Consider the following 21,628-nt stretch of genomic DNA (forward strand, 5'->3'; position numbering starts at 1 on the left):
GAAAACCTGTCACAAACAAGTGACTTTCCCTCTGCACTCATAAATATTTCCAAAGAACCTCTGGTGAATACACCCAAGTTTTAGGCATCCACTTGCCAAATGCCATCTGTTTTAACATATAAAATTCTCTAGGAACCCTGAGAAGGATGTGATGAAGGAATCCAACTCTTATTTTTCATGATATATTAAGGTATTTTTGTTCATCTGACTTTAAAAAAAAAATCCTTAAAAAGAAACTAATTGGTTTTTACCATATTCTGAAGTTACAAAAGAATATTGACTTAATTTTTCTTAAAATCCCTTTGAGGAAAAAAAATCCCTTTAAGAAAAGAATATATTATAAACTAAAACATTAACATCCAGTGTTGTAAAAGTTAAGAGCATTCTTTGTTATTAACTTGATTCTTATTATAATCATATGATTATGATGATGATTTTTAAAGTAATCACTTGTGAGAAAAATTAAGACTAGACACTTCAAGGAAACACAGCTAGTGGTTCTGATTTAAACACATGCATCTTATGATGTTTTTCTTTTGAGTTTATACAAATCAGCATTTCAAAACAAATAAATAATTTCATGTGATCAAACAAAATTATTTTAATGTAACTCTTTTAGCCCTTTACAACATACCCAATTGTTGCTGAAGTTAATATGCCCTGTAGTGTATCATGGAACAAATATGCCAATGATGGAGGTACAAAATTAAAAAAAAAAAAAAAGCAAAGATACCTCTACTGTGTAGGCAAAGTCTAAGATGGCTCTCAAAATTCCAGGTCCCTGGTATAATGCTTATAATGGGCTATCACTCACTTGTGTAGCTTCTAATTTGTCAATTTTGAATTAATCTAAAGGAAGATTATCTGAGGATACCTGACCTAATCAGATATACCTTTTTATTTATTTTTAATTTTTAAGTTTTTAATTTTTTAAAAGATTTTATTTATTCATAAGAGACAGAGAGAGGCAGAGACACAGACAGAGGGAGAAGCAGGATCCCCACAGGGAGCCTGATATAGGACTCGATCCCAGAGCCCTGGGATCAGGCCCTGAGCCAAAGACAGACACACAACCATTAAGCCACCCAGGCGTCCCCAGATATACCTTCCTATAGAAGTTCTAGAGCAGTCAGAGAATGGAAATGTGAGAAGGCTTATGGAGGAGACCACGTGGCAAGAAGCCTTCGGAAGCATCATACGGGTTAAGAGCAGTCTTTGGATGACACTCAGAAAGGGAAGAGAGCTTCATTTTGATAGCAGCCCAGAGCTCAAGTCTACTAATAACCACACAAACTTGAAAAGGGATGCTGAGCTCCAGAAAGGGCAGGTCAGCCAATACCTTGATTTCAAGTTTGTTAGTCTGAATGCAAAGACCTCAGGTCAGCTGGACTGTACTTCTTCGACAGAATACATGAGACAATAAAGAGGTGTTGCTCAGCTGTTAGATTTATGGTTATTTGTTATATAACAATAGAAAACTAGAAGTGTATGGGAGTTAGGATGAGGGTTTGATGAGAGGAAAGGTATAGAGGCTTAGTATGGTTAAACTCTGGAACCCATTTTAGAAATTATTTTCAGGAGGTAAGCACACCCCAGTTGTAACTCACTGAACAGTTCTACATTTTAATCCTCTCCTATTTATTATTTTACTATGAACTATATGGAAATAGCTTCAAGAATTGTTTAAAAATATTTGAAATTTATCCATTCACTGTTCATCTGTTTGTTAGACGTTATCAACTTTACAGGAATTAATCCAGTTATGTATTTATTTATTCATAAGAGACACACAGAGAGAGGCAGAGACACAGGAGGAGGGAGAAGCAGGCTTCATGCAGGGAGCCCGATGTGGGACTCAGTCCTGGGACTCCAGGATCATGCCCTGGGTGGAAGGCAGACACTCAACCACTGAGCCACCCAGGCGTCCCCGACTTTATAGGAATAAATATAATCACTCTAGGGTAGCAATACAACTTCAAATAAGAAAAATGGCAACTATGAAGATGGAAATTATTTGTAGACACTCATTAAAGTCATTGCTAGAATTACAGCAGTGTATTTGAAAATGATCTTCTGATTAAGGATAAATTAAAAATGCAGACATTTGTGAAGTATGAGATACATGAATAGGTGATAGGTGTAATGTAAGATGAATTTCAGCCCAATGTATCTCTTTATAGATAGTCCTATATAGATGTAAATATATATATATAATTTGTGTAATATATTTATTATTTAGTATTATATATGTATGTTTCTGTCTTGTTTTTTTTTATTTGAGAAAGAACCCACAGACACACACACACACACACGTATCTGCATCTCTCTCTCTCTCTCTCTCTATATATATATATATATATATATGTCTCACTTTTTTATTTGAGAGAGAACACTTACTAACTATAGTTTTGACAGTAGCAACTCAACAAATATTCTTTCCCTTTTTTCATATACCATACAGATTTGGAAGATAATGTACAGTGCTTTAATCATTCCACCCATATACCTTATCCTTTATCTCTAAAGATATTTTTAACCCAATATAATAGCTTTCAATATCCTTAAGCTCTGCAATTTTGTCCTTTTACTCTCTCCCATATTCTTAATTTTTCGAATCATTATCAGATACTAAAGCACATTGTTTGTGCTCCACTTTCTTAATTTTATTTTAAAGTTTATTTTGTTTCTAACAATGACACTGATTTCCTGTTGCAATCCAGAAAGAAGCAGGCCCTGGAATAATTTAGCAGAAATTAAGACGGCAGATGGTTATGAGAAATATTTGTACTATGCTCTTCTATTCGGAGGTTACACAAATGAGTCTATGAACAATTCTGGTTTTGTTTTTAGAAATGGGCCAGCATTTCCCCAAATATAGAAACAGCAAGATTTTTATCTCTCATGTAATAACAATCTACATACTGGATATAATTTCCCTTGGGATAAAGATTGAAAAAGGCTGAATCAGACCTGGAATCCAAAATTCTTCCCAGTTTTGTATAGCTTTTTATTGCACTTAGGATAAATGGTCTGTACCTTTTAAACTTCTTTGACAATCCCTTGTCTTCAGAGGTCCTTCCTATCGGAAGCCTCTGGCAAAATTTGCATTAAAATAGCAACTTGATTAAAAAAAAGATTTTTTCCTGAATTACACACTTATCTTAAAATTATAATTATAATTTATTTCTTTGCCTTATTTTAGGACTTTGTTCTCTCCTACTTGTAGGCCTCTTACCATTTTCCATAACTCCATAACTCAAAACTTTTGTACAACTTCATGCATAACTTTTACTATTTCAAGTGGTGCTAGAACTCAGATAACAATTTTTTGATGAAAATGTGGTTATCTCATGTTTTTTCTTCTTGTATGAAAACCTTCATATTTATTTTCCTTTTAAAAATTATAATTTTCAGAGGTATTAATTATACCTTTGTTATTAATTATACCTCTGAAAATTACCCCCTACATATTGTAATTTTGGTGTTTTGTTTTTTTGTTTTGTTTTGTTTTGTCTCTTGAAATAGTTCTTCATTGAGTTTGGTCTTCCTTTATTTGGAAATAAAACTATCTTATTTAGACTTGTGTTCATGATGCTCTAATGTCTAGGTCTATCAAATGTTCTTATGTCTTTATCCATGTTTCCATCTCTGTCCTGCATATATTTCTTTTATTTAGTTTCTGTTTCCATGACTGACCTTTCAGCATAATTAATCCTGCTGTTATGTTAGTAATAATAAGATATAATGACTTGAATGAACGGATACACTTATTTGGATTCCAATAGAAGAGTATTCTAGAGCCAAACTGTACAGACCACTTACTTTTGGATGAAATTTGGTTACTTTTTAACCTCGCCATGTCTCTCTGTCCTCAGCTATGTACTTGGAATAAACAAACTGCCTACTGAATAGGTTGGTGCAAGGATGAAATGAGTTAATGCGTTTAAAAGACTCTAGAGTGTAGGAAATATAAATATAACGTTAAATAACGTTAAATTATAGTCAATCTAAATATAACTAAGTATAAGTTACAATTATCATTATTTAGGTATATTTGTTAAACTTTTCCTTATTTGACTCTAATTTTCTTTGACTTTTTATGTTTTATATAGTAATAAATAAATCTATAGCTTTAAAATAAAATAAATTTATAGCTTTAAAAATATTTCAATACTTGATATTTGCCTATTTGTTCCTGACTTTGCTGACTAAAGCATTATCTTTTCAAATTTTCTGCTATCTGCTGCTTATAGCTAGATATGATAATATCTAAGTTTTGAAAACATAACTGGCAGTATTTGGGGAGATTAATTGGAAAGGAAAGGCATGGAGGCAGAAGTATGAGAAAGTCTGCAAAAAGAAGTAATCTGATCTCAAATAAGGTCAGCTTTAACAAACACATACATTAGGTGTAGTAGTTAGGAAGAACATTTTAGAAAGATGTTATTTCAACAAGTGATTATAACCCTTCATTACAAACATTTAAATCATTCATTTATTTTGTTAATTCTGTTAGCTTGCTTTTTTTTTTTAAGATTTTATTTATTTAGCTTGCTTTTATTGAATTCCTGGTTTCTTATAAATAAATTTTTAAGAAATTTAGCTTTAACTTGTTTTTGAAATTATCTTTGATATATGGCAATTTCTAAGAAAGAAGATTGGTTTTATTATAAATAAATAAAAATCATAAGCCTATTATTTTAATCAGATTATTTGTGAGAAAATATATATTTTTTCTAAAATAGTTTAATAATAAAAGACTTTCCTATTTTAAAATAGGATAGACCGTCTTATTTATTTTTTATTTATTTTTTAAGATTTTATTTTTTATTCATGACAGAGAGAGAGAGAGAGAGAGGCAGAGACACAGGCAGAGGGAGAAGCAGGCTTCATGCGGGGATCCTGATGTGGGACTCGATCCCAGGAACCTAGGATCATGCCCTGAGCTGAAGGCAGATGATCACCTGGTGAGCCACCCAGGCATCCCTAGACCTTCTTTTTAAAATATATTTACGTGTATTCTCCATAATGATTGGTATTTCACAATGATTGATGATTATTTTTTTCAGCACGTTCTTTAGTAGTCTGATGTTAACTATTAGAAGACTCTTATTCAGATGTATTCAATTAAGATAATGCAGTAACAGTATTGGAATTGGAAAATAATTTAATTGCTAGCATAGCTACCAATCCAAATATTAAATTAATCTGAATTCTGGCTCAACTAATTTGTGTAAGATTTTTGTATGTGTTCTTGAGAACTAAAAATTTCAATGTGAGCTAGAAGGTTTAAATCCGTATCCTTCCTGCTTATTAAGAAATTAATAAATTATCACATTAACATTTAAATAAGGTAAACATTTTGATACAACATAGATTATGCTTGCCTTTTAAAATACATCACTAAGGGGGATCCCTGGGTGGCTCAGTGGTTTAACACCTGCCTTCAGGCTCAGGACGTGATCCTGGAGTCCTGGGGATCAAGTGCCACGTCAGGCTCCTGCATGGAGCCTCTCTCTCTCTCTCTCTCTCTCTCTCTCTCTCTCTGTCTCTGTCTTTCATGAATAAATAAATAAATCTTTATAAAAAATAAAAAATACAATACATCACTAAGGTTTTTTTTTTTTAATTTCTAGTGGAGACTTCTCATCTGTTTGCAGATGAGAATAAATGAAAACAGAATAAATCTTTTCCAGTAAATTTTTGTTTTGCATAACATATCAAAGGTACATTAAAAGGAATTACAAATATTGCTACCTACAGGGATTATAAGTCAATCGTTAAACATTTGAAAAATTTCAGCTCACAATGGGAAGTTTGCCTCTATGAAGGCATAATTCAAAATATTTTTTTGGATGGTATGTATGATAAGGGATAGATTGGGAAATTTAAAAATCGGAGGAGGACATTAACCAGCAATACTCTATTCAGTACATGATTTTCTATGGCACTGGAGATGATTTCACCAACTAATTATTTTAATTTCAAAAATTAGACCCTGCATGTGAAACATACAACTCTATCTTTATTTTCCACATTTTTATGTATTTTATGTTTAACAGATAACCTTCGTTTATGTCACAAGGAACATAGGAACCAACAGGTATGCACTTTCTAGGTTTCCATATTCATTTATAAATTGACTTTTAAAAATAATTGCCTTTTTCTTTTAGTTTTTCATCTCAAAAATTAAGCTATTTTTCTTTCTACATTTCACCTCACATTTCAGCTATTTTTCTAAGAACATCTTCCTAGAATTTATTTGCTGTAATTGACTAGGGCATAGCATCCAGTTACTAACCAAACATTCATCTGGGAACTGCTGTTAGAGAATTTTGTGTTTGTTATCAACACCTCCAATCATTTGGCTTTAAGTAAAGGAGATTAAATTGGATAACCTGATGGGCCTGATCATATCAATTGAAAGGATTTGACACCGGAACTAATATTTCCCTGAAGAAAAAGAAATGCCAGTACTGCAGCACTCAATTGTTTCTGGGACATTCCTGGACACTGAAGAATTCCCCAAGTGGTCAAAACCAAGCAGTGCAACAGGCTGTTCATTTTCCTCTGAAGGAGAAATAGCTGGAGGTATGCAATTATATTTTTTCATGTGCTGTGGCCATTGGTTTAGCTGGATGGTCAGAGATTTAATTGGAAATTTGATGATGCAGGGTTCTATAGAAGAAGTATTTGGATAGATATTTCTGAATGAGTAAGAATGTGAAAATATTTGGGTCCTATCTAAATGTTTACTAAGCTGCGATATCAGCAGAGGAGGATTTTAATACTCAAGTGATAGGATGACCCGTTTTGGGCACATCTTTTCCCCAGTCATTCTTGTCATTGCCCAGTGAGTCATGAACAAAGTAGCCATGTTGATAGCGATGGGATTCATGCATGGGCACAGCAATATGGATGTCTACTCACCAAGGACAATCTGGCTATAGCCACGGCTAAGTACCAATCTGCTAGCAGCAGGTGCCAACACAGTCCATGATATGATACCATTTCCTAGGCTGATCAACCAGCTGTCTAGTGGAAAGAAGACTACTACTGGACTATCATGAAAGAAGCAGCATTTTTTTCTTCCTGGAACAGACACTTACTCTGGATATGGATTATTTTCCTTGCATGCAATGCTTATCTCAAAACTCTATCTGTGGATTTATAGAATGTTTTATCCACCCTATTGGTATTCTACACAGCATTGGTTCTGATAAGAGATCTCCTTCACAGCAAGTACAGTGATCATAGTCATGACATTCACTAGTCTTCCCTTGTTCCCCATTATCCTGATGCTGCTGGCTTCACTGAATTGTGGAATGGCCTTTGGAAGACTGTTGCAATGCCAGGTCAGTGGCCAAAGTTGATAGGGCTAAGTCAGTGTCCTACTGAAGGCTGTATATGCTCTAAATCAGCCAGCAATTTACGACGCTGCTTCTTCCAATAGCCAGAATCTACACATCCATAAATCAAGTGATAGAAATGGGAGTGGTGCCTTTCACTACTACTCTTAGTGATCCACTAGCAAAAACTTTGCTTTCTGTACCTGTGGTTTTATTTTATGTTGTTGTAGAGGTCTTAGTTCCAAAGGAAGGAATACTTCCACTGGGAGACACAACAAAGATTAATTGAACTGGAAATGAAGACTACCACCCTGCCATGCTGGTCTCCTCATGCCTCTGAATACAAAGGCAGGGAAGGTTGCCAGCTTACTGTTTGGGGTGAGTGATCCTGATTACCAAGGGGAAATTGAGCTGGTACTAGAAAACTGGAAGTGAGAAATTTATATTTCTTGGATACAAGAGATACTTTAAAGAGTCTCTTAATACTACTATGCCATATGATTCAAGTAAGTTGAAATGTATAACAAATTCAGGTAGGACTGTTAGTGGCCCTTGAGGAAAGTAGGTTTGGTTCTTCTTAGCAGGGAATGAACCATAACAATCTTAGAAACTTACTGAGAGGAATATGGAATAGGTAGTAGAAGAGCATAGTTTTAAATATTGGCTATAACTATGACAAGTTGTAAATAAGGATTGTAATAGTTATTTCTTTTTTTGTGAACACATTTCTGTATCTGTGTGTATAAAATATTTTGTTTTCTTCTTTCTCTTATCTCTTCATCATCTAACATAAAAATATTAATAATTGTCAATTCTACATTATAGTATTTAAATGACAAAATATAAAGAAGAGGACTGAAAATACCTTAATCCTCCTCTGGGGAAATAAAGTGTGTTTCATTTTATTTATTTATTTATTTATTTATTTATTTATTTATTTATTTATTTTTATTTATTTTTTTAGTTTGTTTCATTTTAATGCAGGATATTTGTAATATCCTAAGTGGAATTATAATTTTTATTATATTTATTTGGAAATTAGTATGGTTTAAGGAGGTGTGTATGGGTGCCAAACACACAAGGAACAACTTTCATGGTCATTTCTATGTGTCAACTTGGGTAGGCTATAGTATCTAGTTATTCAGTCAAACACAAATCTCCATGTTACTTTGAAAATATTTTGTATGTGTGATTAGCATCTACGACTGGTTGACTTTAAGCAAAGCAGATTAGATTATCCTGGATCATCTAAGTGAGACTAATTCAATCATTAAAATGATATGGTTGTAGAAGTGAAGTTTCCCAAATAAGAAAAAACTCCTTGAGCGAACTATAGCATCAACTGTTGCCCAGGAGTATATACACTTCATTATGATTAGCTCTATGGATTTCAAATTGCCTAGCCACTCCCATGATCATGTAAGCCAATTTATTATAATAAATCTCATTAAATATATATTCAAATAAATATATATTTATATATTCATATTTTATATACCATGTTATTTTATATATAATATAAATATATACTATTTATATATTATTTATATTTACATTTTATATAAGTGATGTATAGATACACATTTCCTACTATATGTGTGTTGTGTATATATACATATATATATATGAAACATCTTAATAGTTCTCTCATCAAACCCTCATTTTCTGATCTATATTTTCATATATCTTTACCTTCCAATTTTCAAAAGTCATCCTAAATTGTTTATGAAAACATTTACCCACTTCTCTTTAAAAGTAATTACACATGACTATATGTCTCTAAGACCCTTCTGGCTTCCTATGTGTTTTACTTTTATGGCAAAACTTACTAAAAGAGACCTAGACTCTTGTTATTTATAATGTGCTCCATACTCACAACATCATCAATACATGGGAACTTCTTGGACATGTACATTCTCCAGGTTCATCCAGATAAAATCAAAATGTTTATTGCATAAGGGATATACTATTATGGTGATTTTTTTGTGTCAAAATCTTTATTTTAACTGTGGAACCAAAATCTTTGTTTTAATTATGTCCTATGGCAATACATACACACACTAAAGTTTGAAACTACTAGGCAGATTACCGACTGAATTCTCCCCCTTACACCCTATATTCTATATCCACCAATCCACTTTTTGTATCACTGTTTCCCAGGTTCTCAATTCAGCTTCTAAATTTAAAACCAGTGCAAATGATCAGTCTATATCTTCAATTTCTTATGTTACATTTTATTTCTAAAATGTAAAATGTATTTCCAGAGCCCTTTTATCATGTACCCATAACCACTAAACAACCTCGTTTTTCTAAATCTTAAGTTTTCACATGTATAAGGGCATTTCTCCAAAGCCTAATCCAATGCCTAGGTGCAAGTCAGAACAGAAAAGTGAAAAAAGAAGAAAACAAAGAAATTTCTATATTCCAGAACTCCAGTGTGTAAAATATTTAAAGATGAGAGGAAAAACTAATTATGTCTAATTCTGCTGAAATTTTGAGCAAAATGAAGACCAAGAACTGACTCTTGGATATCTACTCTAGGTCACGGGTGATCCACCAAAAGAAAAAAAAAATTAAAGGAGTAGTGAATGCCAAGTTTGATACGAATATGCTCAAGAAGGCAGACATGTATATAGGCAAATATTTAGGGGAGTTTTACTCTAAAGAACAGACAATAGGATAATGGTGGGAGTTGGTGCTGGGAGGGATCTAGGGAGGATTTTTCAAGACAAGGTGTTACAACCTGCTCTTATTGAGAACTATTGATGATGAAAGAGTGGATCATTGTTGAATCAAAGTCATTGATGAGATAGATGAATGTCTGCCATTGCACTAAGGAGCACAAAGACTTTGAAAGAAGAGAAGTCAAAAATTATGGATAGACATGTAGACAGGTTGTTAGATAATGTAATGAAAGACCGTGAAAGTTTACTTCTATTAGCTTCTGTTTTCTTAGTGAAATAAGGAGCAAGATAATCATCAGAGAGAGAAGAAAAGAGAGAGTGAGTGAGTATGTATGTGTGTGGTATGTTAGAGTAAGGAAAGCTGTGAAATAACTTTCTGAGAGAAGTTAATATATACGTTAGGTAAAATGCAAGAAGATGGAAAATAGAGGGCATACTATGTTACCATCATTTATATGTACAATTTTGTTTTAGTTTTTTTTTTAATTTATTTTTTTATTCTTAGAAAGAGGGAGAGAATCTCAAGGAGAATGCACTGAGCATGGAGCCCAATGTGGGACTCCATCTCGCAACCCTGAGATCATGACCTGAGGCAAAATCAAGACTGAACGCTCAACTGACTGAGCCATCCAGGTGCCCCTATCTACAATTTTAAATTAAATTACAAATGATTAAAATATCTTATTTTGATGGATCTTAAACATTTATATTAAATAATGTAAAATAAAGTTTTGAGATAGAACATAACCTGTAACACGTTGAGATTACAGATTTCAATATAAAATATTTTTATTGTATCTTTAAAACAATACTATGCCTTACTTTATTGAATTTTCAGTGCCTTATCTAAGAACTCTTAAACTAACTGCTCTTATGGGCAATATGCCAAACCACTTACGTTTGTTGACTCATTCATAGCTAGCTGAAACTCTGAATTCTAACTATCCCCAGTGGTAGAAGTTTAATCATTTGGATCACTGCTTGCTCTGGAAACAAACTGAGCAGAAATTGAAATTATCGTCCTCCTAAACTCAAGAAACATTCTCAGGGGCATTGACCTATTTCAGGTTTCCTGGATAAACTGCACTAGACTACATTCTGAACTCAAACCATGCTGTCAAAACACAGTGATGTCCAGTGTATTTTGCAAGTTTTCACATGGCCTACAACTATTGCTTCTGAAAGAAAGAGAAAGGCTGTGGTGTCATTACTCCCCCACCCCACAGGTTTATTTATTCTTCTCAACAGGTAGAAGCATTTCATTCAGTATTTATTGAACATATCCTGTGGGCACAATACCAGGAAACTGATGATAGTAAATGAGCCAGATTATATTGTTAGCAAGCAGATGTTGGAGCATTATTTGTCACCTGTGACTAGTGGGGTGCTTGACTTTAGCTGATGTGTGAAAATTCAGCAAAGCAGCTGGAATCCTTTATGCGAATGTGTGTAAGATTTTTGCAAGGATGTTAGTAAAAATGTAGTTTGTTGCAGATTGGTTTCCTGGTATATAAATTCAGAAACTCATAACCTCAAATATCAGAGCACTGTTTTCATCAATAACAATAAAGACACGTCCACAGACGTTATGGGAAATATTTATGTATTATTTTCTCTATATCACCACTTCTCTCCTGAAAATGAGTTTTACCCAACACAAAGATGAGTTTACAAAATGAAACTTGAGATAAAGTCAGGTTACCACTGTAATGCCAAATGAATTTTTCTAAATTTCTTTTTATCCATGCCATGTGTTATTAAATTAGAACAGTTAAATGGATCCTAAAGATATTGCCTCTTCAAACATTGTCAAAATATGTTTAGTTCTACAAAAATAAAGCCATTTTATGAATCAAATAAATCCACTAATTTCCCATAAATATAGAACTCTAGCTATCCATAAATATTGATTTGGGAAGAATACTTTGGTTGGCCCTGAATCATCTTTCTAATTTTAGTTATTTATCTTGTGTATCTCCATTTTCAGCAATGACACTTTTTATTTAGTTTTCTCTCTTTCATTCTCTCTCTCATCTTTTCCTTCCCTCTTGTTCTCCTGCCCTTCTCTCTCTCCCCTCCCCTTTCACTGTCTCTGGAAGAAAAAGAAATTAAAATAAAACATTAAAATATATGCTCCTGAGATAGTAATCTGCTTAATACTTATCCAAAACCTTACATCTTATCTCTGTCCCCCCTGCAGCCCAAATTTTCTCCATCAATCTCTGTGCATGACAGCTTAATTCTTTGGATTACTCAAAACTAAAATTCTAAAGTCATCTTGCTAGACTGGTCTTTTTGTCTCAGATCCTACACTCAAATTATCAACAAATCTTGGCTCTGTCTTTCCAGTTATTCTGATTCCAACAATTATTAAGGTGCTGCATGCTTGGTTCGTTGTTCTTTCTGATATAATTTCCTAGTATTTTGTTCACTATCTTACTTCTATTTGCTTATGTTAAACAGGCTCTCTTATATATTTTTTCCTTTTTTTTTTTTTTTGAGATGAGGGGGAGGGGCAGAAGGAAAAAGAAAGCCAAGTGGACTCCACACTGAGTGCAGAGACTGACACAAGGCTCAGTTTCACAGTTCTGTGATCATGACCTGAGCTGAAAGCAGAATCTGACACTTAACCAACTGTGCCACCTAGGTGCCGCAGATTATATTTTTAATCGTTTAAAACCAAACCTATTTTATGTAGCAACTGTATTTCATATCCTTTGGGACTAACTTTTACATTTCATTTACTTATTAGTAGGAAAATAACAAAAATTAATTCATAAACATCCAGAGATTTTGTTTAAAGAAAGAGGTTCTCACTGCAATTATCTGAGTATTTGCCAGTAAGCTAAAGTGGAAAGAAAGGATGCTGATTAACTCAGTTTTTAAGTCATTTATTCAGAATAGCATATGGATTAACATGGCAGATGAGAGAAAATGAATGTAACAACTATAAATAGAAATACCACAGAGAGTTTGTTGATGTGTTTTCTGTAATCTCTATGAAATTTTGCTTCTACATTGAATATAGAGGAAAACACTCTCCATTCCATGAAAGTACAACTAGACAAGAACCAGAAAATGACCTCAATAACCTGAGTTCTTTCCTATAATTGTATTATATAAAATAATAATAAAAATAATAATTTGGGAATTCATTCATATAGTATCTAAGAGCCTGAATCACATCACATGGTCTGGGAACCTCATTTTTGTAGTGAAAGGACAGAAAGCAAAACTATAAAGAGTAAGAAAAACAACAACAACAACAACAACAACAAAAACAACATGCATAGAAGGAAAAAAAAAGTAATAGTCAAAGGGAAAAGATTGTAGAATGAAGTAAAATATAATTTCATATGTAATTTTAAAAAATTAAATGACATAAAAATATTACATTCATGTCAATGATTATCAACATTAATGGAGAAACTATATAATTGAAAAAAGCAGTTGCAAAAAACATTTTGATTTTCTTGGTATTTATAGGCATTGAGAAATTGTTAAAATAAGATTACTGCATTGGCTATAAACTGTTTAATGTTCTTATTCAAAATACAGTTATTTTATATTTTGATGAGGGCAGTTTTATAGTTACCTCTGAAGATGGTTGGATATCTGGTTTGATTCTTGGCCAAAATAAGGTCCATCTTACCAACTGATAATTTGTGATGTACATTCAAAGTCTGAAACTATTCTGGTACCAAGGAGAGTTTGTTTATGGATGACTTTCACCTCGCATAAGAAATGGACAATGTGGGTTGCCTAAGGGACCAGAGGTACATAAAATATGCTACTGGGAACATGTGTCTGAAGCTCTCTGAAACCAAGATTCATTGCTAAAATCGTGAAAGTTCCGTCCAAAAAGTATACATCTCTATGCAAGTAAAAAGGACCTCAGGGAATGTAAGTCTTATATCTCTTGGACCCCCTCCAATGGTTGCCTAAACTTTCTTTTGCTGTCTTATCTTGTTTCCTTTTATTATAAGCTTCGAATATGTTCTAGAGTCTCAAGATCCCTTGCAAATATTCAAACCTTTGTAATATTTGCAATTATTCAGGACAATTAAGACAAAAAATACAACAGAATAACACCAAAATATGTATCCTTTGATGTTGTCTTTTCTATGGGGAGAGAAATTCCTGCAACTCTACTAAATAGGGTGTACAACATAACATGTAAATTTTATAGTATCTTGGCTCTAATTGAATAGTAAATAGCAAGTTGAACAAAAATATATTGTTCTATAGAATTAAATAATTCTTCAGTGTTTGCTAAGCAGTTCCCCAGTATATCATGGAAAGCACATGTTGTTTAACCGTTTTCTTTTCTTTTTTTTTTAAGATTTTATTTATTCATTCATGAGAGACACAGAGACACAGAGAGAGAGAGGCAGAGACACAGGCAGAGGGAGAAGCAGGCTCCTCACAGGGAGCCTGAGGTGGGACTCGATCCCGGGACAGGGATCACACCCTAAGCCAAAGGCAGATGCTCAACTACCACCTAGGCATCCCTAACCTTTTTCTTATGTCATATTTTAAATGACTTTCCTTAATAATAATAAAAATAAGTGAAATTTATATGATCTAGTAGTTACTGTATTTGTTCATTTTATGATATGGTAGTGATAATGCTTTCTTATTCATTTCTTAGATAGTGATATTTATTTTATTTCTTTAAAGGATTTTATTTACTTATTTGAGAAAGGGAGCAAGCGAGACAAAGAGCATGAGAGGGGGAGAGGGGCAGAGAGAGGAGAAGCAGGCTCTCTGATAAGCAGGGAGCCAGAGACAGGGGCAAGTCTAGATCCCAGGATCCTGGGATCAGGACCCGAGTCAAAGGGAGATGCTCAACCCACTGAGTCACCTAGGCACCCCTTGGAGGATGATATTTAAAGGACATAGTTAATAATACCCAGGGCAATTTACTTAATCTGCTATAATTAAAGATACCTCAGCTAGGAACTGTGATCCTATAAAGAAATTACACATTATGCTAATGCTTATCCTGGAGTGTCCTGATTTTTTTTTTCTTTACATTAGAAATAATATAGTGAGCAACCTGGGCATTCTGTTAGTCTACTATATAGCTATAGATGAAAAGGGAAGGAAAAGATTAATGTGGAAGCTTAATGTGGAGTTAAGAAAAGGGAAGTTTTTTCATAGTTTGCATACTTTCTCTATATACATACATACTCTATATAGATACATCCATAGACATAGACATATATGCATCTGTATGGGAGTTCTGTGTTATTTATCACTTAATAAAATGTAAAATTTAAGATATAAGATACAACTAATATATGTCCACACAGCTTCTAGTAGTTAAAGTTGGACCCTCAAGCTAACAGTATAAATTTTAAAAGTAAGAAAAAGCTAAGATCATAAAGAAAGTGACATTGCTAGTGTGAGATGTCTTTTTAAAATACACTATTTTTAAAGGAGATTTAAAGTTGATTTATACTTAGCATTTATGGGAAGCAATCTCCAACAATTCAATTAGTTCCTAGAGTGATATGTGATCTAATCACACAAAATCTTATATACATGCATATACATATGCTAGAATGTTTTACTATAACTGATTCTCAGGGAATTGTATTTTATATAATTTTAATATAGGCTGCCATCTTTTGAATAAAAATGCAAAATATGAACTTTGGTATAAGAGATTTTGAAGGTCATAGTTTATTTCAAGAGATATAATTTGAATATAATTTCAAGCTTTTCCATCATGTAATTATGCTTATAGAAAGTGTTTATCTCCAAGTGCATTATATTATAAAAGAAATATATTATTATTTACTTTGTTGCTTTTCTTTTCTGATGTTTTTAGCCTTCATTATTATAACTAGTTATTTCGGGAGTTGCCGAAATTTAACAACTCATTTTGTTGCTAATGGCATAGAGATCTAACAGTCCATAGTTAACTTTGTTCTATCACAAATATTTTTAAAGAATTTACATAAAAGACTAGTCAGACATTTCTTGAAGAATCAAAGATTGATTTTTAAACTTTAATTTAAAGAGAAATAGTTTGGTTAGAAAATATATCCTGTTTAAATTCTCTGGAGATTTTATTACAATAATTATAGACTCTGTTTTTTTTTTTTTTTGGTATATTCATCTCTAAAATTAAATTCTTTGTAATAAAGCTAAAATATTGTGTTGTGTTTTCTAACTGTAAAAACAATCAGGTTTCAAAGAATAAAGTTCCTCATTAAAGCTAAAATATAATGATCACCTGAGTATTTTTCCAAAAAACTAATTTTGCTTTACAGTTATAACTTTACCACGTTTACTGTAATATCTTTATCCCATAATGAAAAGCCTAAGTATGCTTATTGCTGACAAATTGGAAAACAAGCACAAGCTCATAGTCTTACCATGGAGATGTTCTAGGGTCAGAGGAAAATGTAAAGACTGTGAAGAATTACAGTAAAACCACTGAGAAATATTTGAGGAAAAGAAGGCCTTTTGATGCAGTGAGGAAAGAAAATGGAAGAGCAGAGAAAAGCCAGTCTCCAGATTTGAGGGACAAATAAGGTAATAAGCAGCAATTTGATATTTTTTCTCACATTCTCCTGAACAAATTCTTGTGCACCAGCCACTGAAAACAGGAAAGTAATGCTACTAGAACCATATTGTAGGTTACATCTGAGTGAGTCAAAATCCTGGTCATCCAGGATATGGAGTCAATCATTACAAGTAAAGAGAAACCTGAGAGTGTTCTTTACATTCACTTCTCAATATTCTTGTGTTGTGTGACAACATAGGAGGAAAGCTTTCAGAAGGGTGCAGAGTATGAGCAGAAGGCAGAAAGAAGGGTCTTAAAGGCCAAGATTCTCTAATTACATACAAAACAAAACAAAACAAAAGTAAACAAATAAACAAACCTGAAACCTTAATGGAACATGAATTCATAAGCAAGAAATTGACTTCCTTCTTGTTTTAGTATGGTAATATAAACTCAAAAGAGCACATTCTTCCAACTAATTACAACTTAAAACTTAGGACAAATGAAAGAAATGAGATTTAAATGTAAATCAAAGCTGGCAGATTTTGGAGGGATGTTAATTTGGAGAAGTAATTCTCAAAGGAAATTTTTCCTTTTTATTTTAAATGTATCATAGGCCCAGCTGTTTAATGATTCCTTTTTTTCAAGACAGATTTATTAAGGTATAGTTGATATACAAAGAAGTGTACATATTTAGCATATACAATTTGATGAGTTAGGACATATGTAAATAATCATAATACTATTACCACAATCAAGATAATAAATATATCCAACACTTCCCATAGTTTCCTTTATCTTTTTTGTTTGTTTGTTTATTTGTTTTTAGGTAAGAACACTTAATTTGAAATGTGTCATCTTAGATTTTGAAGTGTGCAATACCATATTTCTAACGATAGGCATAATGGTGTTCAGCAGATCATCTTACATAGCTAAAACTATGCCATTTGAATAATAGCTCGTCACTCCCCTGACTCCCAGCACGTGGTAACCAGTATTATATCCTCTCCTTCCAAAAGTTTAACTTGCTTAGATATCTCATATAAATGGAACCATGCAGTATCTGTCTTTCTGTGTCTGGTTTATTTTACTTAGCATAATGTTTTCCAGGTTTACCCATGTTATTGCAAATGGCAGGATTTCCTTTTTTTTTTTTTTTAAGGCTAAATCATATCTCATTGTATGTATATACCAAATTATCTTTATTCATTTATCTGTCAATAGATATGGGTTATTTCTATATCTTGGCAATTGTGGATAGTGCTGCAGTGAACATGGAAATGCAGATATTTCTTTGACATGCTGATTTCCTATCTTTTGAATATACACTCAGGAGTAGAATGGCTATTACTTCTATTTTTAATTTTTAGGAAATGTCCATTCTTGTTTTCTATAACTACTGCATGATTTTACATTCTCCTCAGCAGTGTACAAAGTTGCCACATTCTTCACAATCTTTTGTCTTTTGTTCTTTTAATAATGGCTGTCCAATCAGTTGTGAAGTGAGATATAGTTTTGATTTGCATTTCCCTGATAATTAATGATGCTCGGCATCTTTTACTATACCTATTAGTTATTTGCATAAATTCCTTGAAGAACTGTCTAAAAACTGAAACTGAAAACTATATAACACTGGTGAAAGGAATGAAAGAAATACAAGTAAGTGGATATATACCCCATGATCTCAGATTGAAAGAGTTACTACTGTTAAAATTAATATAGTCCATACTTCCACAGTGATCTACAGATTTAATGCTATTCCTATCAAAGCCCTAATGACACTTTTTTTTACTACAATGAAAATATAACAATACTAAAATTCATATGGAAACATGAAAATCCCATAACAGTCTAAGTGACTTTGAGCAAGAAGAATATAGCATCATACTTTCTGATTTCAAATTACATAGTTATGATTACAGAAATTAAAAGAGTATAATAATACCATTAACTTACAGAATTGGAACAAATAATCCTAAAATTTGTGTGGAACCAGAAAAGATGCCAAATAGTCAAAGGAATGTTGAAAAAGAAAACCAAAACTGGTGGTACCACAATTCCAGATGTCAAGCTCTACTATAAAGCTGTAATCATGAAGACAGCATGGTACTGGCACAAAAACAGACACAAAGATCAATGGAACAGAATGGAGAACCTATAAATGGACTCTCAACTCTATGGTTAATAATCTTGACAAAGCAGGAAAGAATATCCAACGGAAAAAGGCCAGTCTCTTCAACAAATGGTGTTGGGAAAATTGAATAGCCACATGTAGAATTAAACTGGACCATTTCCTCACACCATACACAAAAATAGACTCAAAATAGATGAAAGACTTAACTGTGAGACAGGAACTCACCAAAGTTAGAGTAGAACACAGGCAGAAACCTTTATGACCTCAACTGCAACACCTTCTTATTAGACACATATCTAAAGGCGAAGGAAACAAGGGCAAAAATGAACTATTGAGACTTCATCAAGATAACAAGCTTTTGTAGAGCAGAGGAAATGATCCACAACACCAAAAGACAACAGACAGAATGGGAGAAAATATTTACAAATGTCTTATCATATAAAGGGCTAGTGCCTAAAATCTATAAAGAACTTCCTAATCTCAACACCCAAAGAATAATCCAATCAGGAAATGGGCAGAAGACATGAATAGACATTTCTTCAAAGAAGATATACAAATGGCCAACAAGAAAAAATGCTCAACATCACTGATCATCAGGGAAATACAAATTGAAACTACAATGAGATACCACCTCACACCAGTTAGTATTGCTAAAATTAACAAGTCAGGAAATGACAGATGTTGGCAAGGATGCAGAGAAAGGGAAACCCTCTTACACTTTTGGTAGGAATGCAAGCTGGTGCAAAACAATATGGTTGTTCCTCAAAAAGTTGAAAATAGAGCTACCGTATGACCCAGCAATTGCAGTAATAGGTATTTACTCCAAAGATACAAAAATAGTAATCTGAAAGGACACCTGCACACCAACGTTTATAGCAGCAATGTCCACAATAGCTAAACTATGGAAAGAGCTTAGATGTCCATTGATAGATGAATGGATGAAGAAGATGTTTTATACATATATATATATATATATATATATATATATATATATATATAATGCAATACTATTTAGTCATCAAAAAAATGAAATCTTACCATTAATGACATGGATGGAACTAGAGGATATTATGCTAAGCAAAATAAGTCAATCAGAGAAAGACAGTTATCATATGATGTCACTCATATGTGGAATTTAAGAAGCAAAACAAATGATCATAGGGAAAGAGAGGAAAAAATAAAACAAGATGAAATCAGAGAGGGTAACAAACCATAAGAGACACTTAACTATAGGAAACAAACTGAGGGTCACTGGAGGCGAGATGGACAGGGGAATGGGGTAACTGGGTGATGTACTTTAAAGAGGACAAGTGATATAATGAGCACTGGGTATTATATAAGACTGAAAATCACTGACTTCTACCTTTGAAACCAATAATACATTATATGTTAATCAACTGAATTTAAATACAATTAAAAAACAGTACAATATTGGCATGAAGAAAGACACATAAACCAGTACCATGGAACTGAGTCCCTAGACATAAACCCATATGTATACAATCAAACTGATTGTTGGAAAGGGTACCAAGAATACAAAATGGGGTAAGAAAACGAACAAATGATGCTGGGAAAACTAGATATGCACATGCAAAATAAAAAGAGAAATGAAAAATTGGATCCATGCCTTACACCTTGCATAAAAATCAATTCAAAATAGATACAAGACCTACATGTAAGACCCAAAACTAAAATTTCTAGAAGAAAACAGAGTAGGAAGTTTTCCTGACCTTAATCTTGGCGATGATTTCTTGGATGTGACATCAAAAGCACAGATAACAAAAAGTAAAAATAGACAAGTAGGACTAAATTGAACTAAAAACAATCGACACAGCAAAGAAACAATCAACGTAATGCAAAGGCAACCTATAGAGGAGGAGAAAATATTTCTAAACTATGTATTTGATATGGAGTTAGTTTCCAAAATGTACCAATGACTCCTATAACTTATTAGCAATGCAAACAAACAAAATCTTGATTAACAAATGGACAAAGGATTTGTAAATAAATTTCCATTTTATTTTAAACTTTTTGTTTTTCTGATAGAATCAATCTCAGTAGCATGGTGAAGGTGGCGGATTAGACATATGGACTAAAGCATAAGTCTGTCTTTCTGAATAAGGAACAGAAAGCATTTGGGCTCAAGAGTTTTGGGAGAATCTCAGAGGGATGAAGATTTGGGAAGAAGATTCTCCAATTTTGGCTATGGACCCACCCAAAACTTAGCTTCACCCATGAGACACCTGGACACAGAATAGACCCAAAAAAAGGTATGGTAAAGGCTTTAAGAACTGAAATGATATTTGAATCACCTGCATAAGTCTCAGAGTCATGCATGAAATGGAGGAAAATCAGTATAGCAAAGGCTTGCCTTACTGAACTGAGATTAGAATCATGGTCAATAGAAGGACAAAGCTTTATGGTCACTAAATTGACTGCTAAAATCAAAACAACATAATTTTCCAGAAGATTATGACAATACCCAGGACCTACCCAACATAATGAAAATATCTTGAATATTATCCAAAATTGTAAAACAAAGATCTAGGAAAATGCAACCAATTTTTAAGGAAACAAAGAAATGGTCAACAAGACTCAAACTCAAGATGACCCAAATGCTCTATCAGCAAATAATTTAGTTGCTATAACTATTTTCAATGAAATAATGAAAAACACACAATGAAATGAATGAAAAGAAACCCAAACTAGTTTTTAAATTAAAATGGAAATTTAAGAACTTAAAAGGGCAATATCTGAAAAAAAAAAAAAAAAAAGACTCACTTGATGAGCCAAATAACTTAATGGAGATGACAGATAAAGGAGTCGGGGAAGTCAAGGATAAAAAAAGATAAAGAAAAATTAGCAAAGTCCAAGTGGCTATTGATAATGCCAAGACATCTAACATCTATAAGATTAGAGTCTTGGAAAGAGAGAAGATGAGGCA

Source organism: Canis aureus, chromosome 2, assembly GCF_053574225.1.
Source record: "Canis aureus isolate CA01 chromosome 2, VMU_Caureus_v.1.0, whole genome shotgun sequence".
Lineage (NCBI taxonomy): Eukaryota > Metazoa > Chordata > Mammalia > Carnivora > Canidae > Canis > Canis aureus.